Source organism: Limulus polyphemus, unplaced genomic scaffold (assembly GCF_000517525.1).
Source record: "Limulus polyphemus unplaced genomic scaffold, Limulus_polyphemus-2.1.2 Scaffold1198, whole genome shotgun sequence".
Taxonomy (NCBI): Eukaryota; Metazoa; Arthropoda; class Merostomata; order Xiphosura; family Limulidae; genus Limulus; species Limulus polyphemus.
In genome coordinates this window covers 171,073-177,767 of record NW_013666808.1, presented here as the reverse complement: position 1 = coordinate 177,767, position 6,695 = coordinate 171,073, and positions in this window count along the sequence as shown.

Here is a 6,695-nt window from a genome sequence, read left to right as displayed (position 1 = left end):
TTGAGTTCTAGGCATGTTGTAGCACAAGATAATTAGTGTGCGGATCATTTTCATTAGGTGTCTATTTACTTGTGACCACTCAGCGTACACTTGTAGGAAATCTTATCTTAGCAGAAGAGAAAATGGGTATCATATATATCATAAAGACTCACACGAGTAAAGCACGGTTTTGAAAATTAATATAATTTAAAAAGATTTATATTCTTCCTCAGGTGTGCAGAGCTCGAACAGGAAAACTGTATTTAATCCAGCTTATTTTCCCTTCTAGAAGTCTACATATTGCTCGCTGTCTATAAGATAAGTAGTTCATGCAATTCTTTTTGGATTTTGATTACTTTAGACTAGTGGCTCTCTAACCGTGGGGGGCACCCCCCCTTGAGGCGCAATCACATTTTTTGGGAGGGGAGGTCAGAAGCGTTAGGAAAACGTTTCTTATTTCGATTTTTTAAAGCTCAGTTCATCGTTGTCATTATTGGCTGAACATTTGGAGGAGGAGCAAAGTTTATTACAGTTTGGTTTGTTTTGAGTTTCGCGCAAAACTACACGAGAACTATCTGCGCTAGCCGTCCCTAATTTAACAGTGTAAGACTAGAGGGAAGGTAGCTAGTCATCACCACCAACCGCCAACTCTTGGGCTACTTTTTTACCAACGAATAGTGGGATTGACCGACACATTATAATGCCCCCACGGCTGAAAGAATGAAAATGTTTGGTGGGACGGGGATTTGAACCCGCGACCCTCAGATTGCGAGTCGAGCGCCCTAATCACCTGGCCATGCTGTGCCATTTATCACAAAGAAGAAAAGGGGGGGGGGGGGTACGACCTAAAAGTTTGAAAAAACTGCTTTAGACTTTAGTTAAATTTATTACAGTGACACTCTATCATTTTTAGGAGTGATATTTTAATCTATTTTGACGTTCAGTAAATAAGAACTTACATGTAAGTCAACGTTCTGAGTAAATCAACACACAAGTAAAGATAATCTGATAGCACTAGTCAACCAAAATATATCAGATTTCAAGTTAGTTCCTACAGTAAACGTGAAAGACCAACCCTTCGAGTTTGAAATTGCAATATATAATAAGGACAACATACAAGATCGTAAACTATTAGCCCTACAGGAGCCCAGTGGTAAGTCTGACGGTTTATAACGCTAAAAAACAGGTTTCGATACCTGTGGTGAGCACAACACAGATAGCTCATTGTGTAGCTTTCTACTTAACAACAAACAAATGAAACTATTAACATTTACATTGTATAGAATCAGTTGGGTACTTTATCTGTTAACGATATTATCGGGCTAGTATGCCGGATCATCTATACGGATTAACTCTAGGGTTAAATTAACATGAACAGCATGCTGCACGTCATTTAAACACACATTTACCAAATAAATATTCATTCTAACCTTCTTCTTCTGACATCTCTACACTTACAACAGCCTTAAAAACTGATCCATACAGCTTAATGAACTCGGGACTCAAGCTTAATAAAACATTAATAAAGACAAAGTGAGCATATGTAGCCTTTCATACTTACTCTCGAGCCAGGGTAATATAGAAGCTTTGAGTTAAGTATAAAAAATTCAACTTAGAACATTCATATGTTACATATAATTCCATTACTAGGGCATTTTAAAGTATATAAACCTAACTTCACAGCGCGCTCAGGTTATTTGATTTAAGGCTGATTTTCGCTTGACTTAAAAATATATATATATCTAGCACGTTTTGGATAAACTAAGGGTTTTTCGAAATTTTGGACAGTCTTCAGACTTATGAATGCATATGTATATATATTCCAGGTTGGTTTTAGTTTACTGGTGGCTAATGTTTTTCATCCTTACATCTTTATAAAAAATATACACATACATAAAAATAGTCAAAAGAATTATTTCGTGATTTTATTTAACTGAGTAAGAAAGAAAAAGACGTACATTTGAACTTACTACTTGTCTAAGCGCTGAACGTAGAGATGACCGTGTGGATGTAATAAAAACGACACAATAATCACAAATTACATTTACTTTTTTTACTTACTCCAAAAGCTTTTGTTCTAGAATGTGTTTACTATGCTCGAGTAAATGTTCAATAAGCTCTATTTTAACAACTACATACTTTGCCCTGTTGGAAGTTTTCTACAGATAACGCAGAGTTTATCTTTTCCGTGACGTCATATTCTAATACATTATTAAACTTTGTAAGGTGATGTTATTGTAGTATGAATTAACTAATACTTGAGCATTTATAAAGTTGTGTATTTATGTTTTAACACGATTTTTCTTAGTTGACCTTTTATTTGTTCCAGTAATGTATAATTTCATTTTGTTAAGTGAGTTATTTCATCAATTCTTTTTAAAATTGTCTTACATATTATGGCCACTAGATGGTAGCACGTATCGAAAACGATAAATATGTCATCGAGAAAATATAGAATATCCACCAATTTTATATCACTGGTAATAAATAGACTTACCGGATTTTAAAAAGCACTAGGTTATGGATTACAAATAATAATTTATATCAGTAAGTAATTTCTTTATCTTCTTTATTATTCATGAGCAAATATTATCACTGGATATAGGTTTTAACCAAAATTTATTTTAACTTTTCGGTGACAAATTTCTACGGATGAACTCTTACTTGCAATAACGAGAATACAAACTCCATGAGGTTAAGTTCTCTATGATGTTTCCTTTCGATATTCATAAAACGAAATACTACTTTTCAATGAAAGACAAAGGTCAATGGTCTCAAAAGCACTCTCTAGTTATATTCATTAATTATTTAGGTCCTCCGGTAGGACAGTTATACGTTTACGGACTTATAACGCTAGACTCCGGGGTTCAATTCCTTGCGGTGGACACTGCAAATAGTTCAGTGTGGCTTTATTTTAAAACAAACAAACAAACTTTTTTATCTGTGAGCCCTTCCTCCCTTCCAGTGACTCAGCGGTAAGTCTTAAGACTTATGACGCTAAAAATCGGGTTTCGATACGTGTGTGGCGAGAAGAGCACAGATGTGACTAGCTTGACGCTTAACAATAACAACTAAATGACCAATCAAGTTATTTCTGACATAAACTTAATTTTTCTCAAACCTCGAAAAAAAAAGCATATATATATATATATATATTACCTTTCTGTTTATAACACTAAATTAAAAAGGTATACTTTTTACATAAAAAACACCCACGAAGTGCAAAAATGAAAACCGACCAGTCAAATAACTTGAACTATTAACTTAGAAATGTTTACAAGGGTAAGGGCTACTTAAGCACCTTCATTGTTGAGGCATATGTACATTATTAATCACACTGTCTTTAGGAAGGAAAGGGTGCTTAAGTATTCTTATTGAAGTTATTGTTGCATCGTATGTGCATATTTAGCCATATTGTATCTAGGCAGATGAGACTACTAAAGTACCTTTATTGTTGTGTCACATGATATGTATATTGTTAGCCATATTGTATTTTGGGAGGAGAGACAACTTAATTATCTTTATTGTTGCGTTATATGTACATTGTTAATCGTATTTTCCCTGTGGATAATAAATATGTAAATTAGTTGATCATGGCTGCTGTGTAGGGCTGAAATTCACGTTTAAACATTAAGTTTGAATATCGATGATGCACTGGCAGCATCAAATTATGTTGACATTTTAATCAACTTTAGTAAAATTGTATTGTTCTTTTTCAAGTTTTAGCTATAAAAATGTTTGTACTGAACTTATTGAGGGCCATTGTGGTCACTTTATGTATTTTTCATAAAATATAACAGTACTTCTCTTTTGCGATTTTTTTGCCAATACTTTAATTTCATTACGGAAATAAACACTTAGATATGATCTTTCACTACAGAGCGCAATTCGACAGTTTATTGTACCACCGATGTTTACACATACATAAACATATAATATCCTACAGAACAGCAGTTTTTTACTGTTTTTTTTATATTGTCTGTGACTGTAGCCTTCGGAAATATTCTCGTTCGCTTAATTAAATTTTATGTTAATTTACAAAGGAATGACGTAAACCTTGACCAATTTCAGATTTCCTTACCTGTTACTACGATCTGATCAAGTTTAGTGTAAACTGAGCGAACAGCTTGAATAGTGTAAATGTTATATATCTAACCTAACTTCTAATGCGATGAGCATGAGTAGGTTTTTTTTTTATAGAGAAACTACTTTGCTAATTTTTAAATAATAGCAATAAATAAAAAAATAATTGTGAACTTACATTCACCACATTCACGCAATGCGGCCCCCGATGGCTCAACGGTAAGTATGCGAACTTCTAACGCTAAAAAATCGGGTTTCGATACCAGCGATAAGCAGAGCACAGAGAGCACATTGTTTAGCTTTGTGCTTAACAACAAACAATTAAAACACATGGTCCAATATTAAGGCTTATTAAAATATTATGACTGGGTAAATAAATTTATGTTTCGGGATCGTCTCCTGCCTGCTTCTTTCAAACACGTGAGAAAGTTTTACAAATCGAATTACGACTTTGTTCTTCGACTGAAACAAGATTTTATTTCCAGACACTTGGGTTATCAATAAACAACGAATTTTAACAGATAAAACAATACGCTAAATAATGGAGAAATACGAAAAAAATGTTGTCAAAATTGTTTTAATGGTAACATACATAGTGTTGCGTCACCAGTCACATGACCGCCGTGACGCAACGTTTCTAGAACTATCATGTACTTTGTCGAATGTTCAAGTTCTTACTAGAAATAGGTTACGCTGGTATATAAAAGAAGGGAAGGTAATGTGTGTATAGATAGTGAGTAATTGATCTGCGGTCGGAGTATTATTGACGTTCGTTGCTATAGCGTTTGTTTAGCGCGATTGTTGAGTGTATCGGTTAAGTTATATTCGGAAAGAATAAACCAGTTTTATTAAGTAAAGGCTTGTGTCGCTTAAGTTTCGTCGGTACGAAGTTACGGAAAATCAATTAACAAACGGAGACGTAACAATAGTAAAATAAATAAACACATGCATGATAAAACAGAAGCGACAATTTGGTAAAATTTATTGAAGCAAAATTTAAAATATTATTTTACTTGAATTTCTTACATTCTTCTCTTAACATTTTGAAATAAATCGTTTAAATATTTTATGGGTAATGCATATAATTGGTAAATTGCGATTATATTGGTATGTTATAAAACACAAAATGGGAAAGCACTTTCAGTTAACAATAACTATAGGCCTATCATATTTATGATTTTTCACTGTTACTATAGGCCTAACATTTTTATTATTACTTTTCATTGTTACTTTCAGCTATCAGCAGGACACGTGCAGCAGTAATGTTGTCTTATCTGTAGGTTTTTTGATATTTTTGTTGTTTTAACAAATTTCTGATAAGGGAGTTATAAGTTTCATCTAACAAAAATCGAGCACTACAGAATAATAGGGTATCAAACAGCGAAAAAAAATGTTTCAAAAATGACTATTAATGAAAAATCAATACTTCAAATAACTCTGGATAACCGCCTTTTGGCTCTGTTTTAGCTCAGGATTCCAGATAAGAAGTAGTAATCCCGAACCATGTCATGCACAAAGAAATGAACCGAAAGAAATAACAGATAAACCCTTTAATATTTTTGTAATCCTTCTAAAAATTGGTTTGAAAGTTTTGTTTTAGAATTTCCCGCAAAGCTACACAAAGGGTTATCCCAAGTAATCGCCTCTAATTTTGACTAGAAACAAAGGCAGCTAGTCAACAGCATCCACCGCCAACTCTTGGGCTACCCTTATCTGACCGAACAGTACGATATGACCGTCAGTCTTATACCGCACACATACCCCCAAAGCAGGCCCACCGACAGAGGTAGGGTAAAAGGTGCAATTGCCCAGGGGTCCGGGCGAATGAAACCTGGCTATGCCGTAAAGCACGTTTTTACGCTGTTGGTATGAGTTTGACTTGTTTATGAGCTCGTTGCTGTCTAACTTAGGATCTTCTATTAATAATTTTTTTTAAAATATTAAAAGAGAGAGAGAGAAAAGGGAGCCGGCGAAGATGTTAGCCCCGGGGTCCGTGCTGGCTTTCGACGCCCCTGCCCCAAAATGCTGAGAATATTTTTCCACTAATGGGACACGAACCATGAACTGCTGGATTTTCGGTCCAGAAACGATTACCTCTAGGATAGGCATAGTTCTGTTTCAAAACAGGCTATCATTTCTTGGTAGCGCGTGATTATAAAATCCAAAAGCACTTGAACCCCCCCCCCCCCAGGAACAAACAAAGGCGAAATGGACTTGTGGACAAAGTCTTGGAGGACTGATCTACAAAACCCGTGTTACTTTCTTCACCTTTGGTTGTTCATCATGAAGTTTCTACCTAATTCATCTATAAAAGCCCTGGGAACTATGTCAAAGATACTACCGCCTTCCACATATTTATGCCAAATATAGTGTTACGACAGCGGAAGTCGCGTGACGCTGGGAGTATGCGCACTGGAGTTTCTAGAATTATCGGGAAACCCCGCGAATGTCCGAGTGTTTGCTAGACGCCCTCTTTTTTAGTATATAAGCCTGGCAAAAAAGCCAGCGATAGATAGATAGATTGAAGAAATAGATAATTGAGTCAAGCAACAGTAGGCACCGTAAGTAAAGTGTGCGAATCACTGTGATTTATAGCGTGTGTTATAAAGATTGTTAAGTTTAAGTGAATGTGG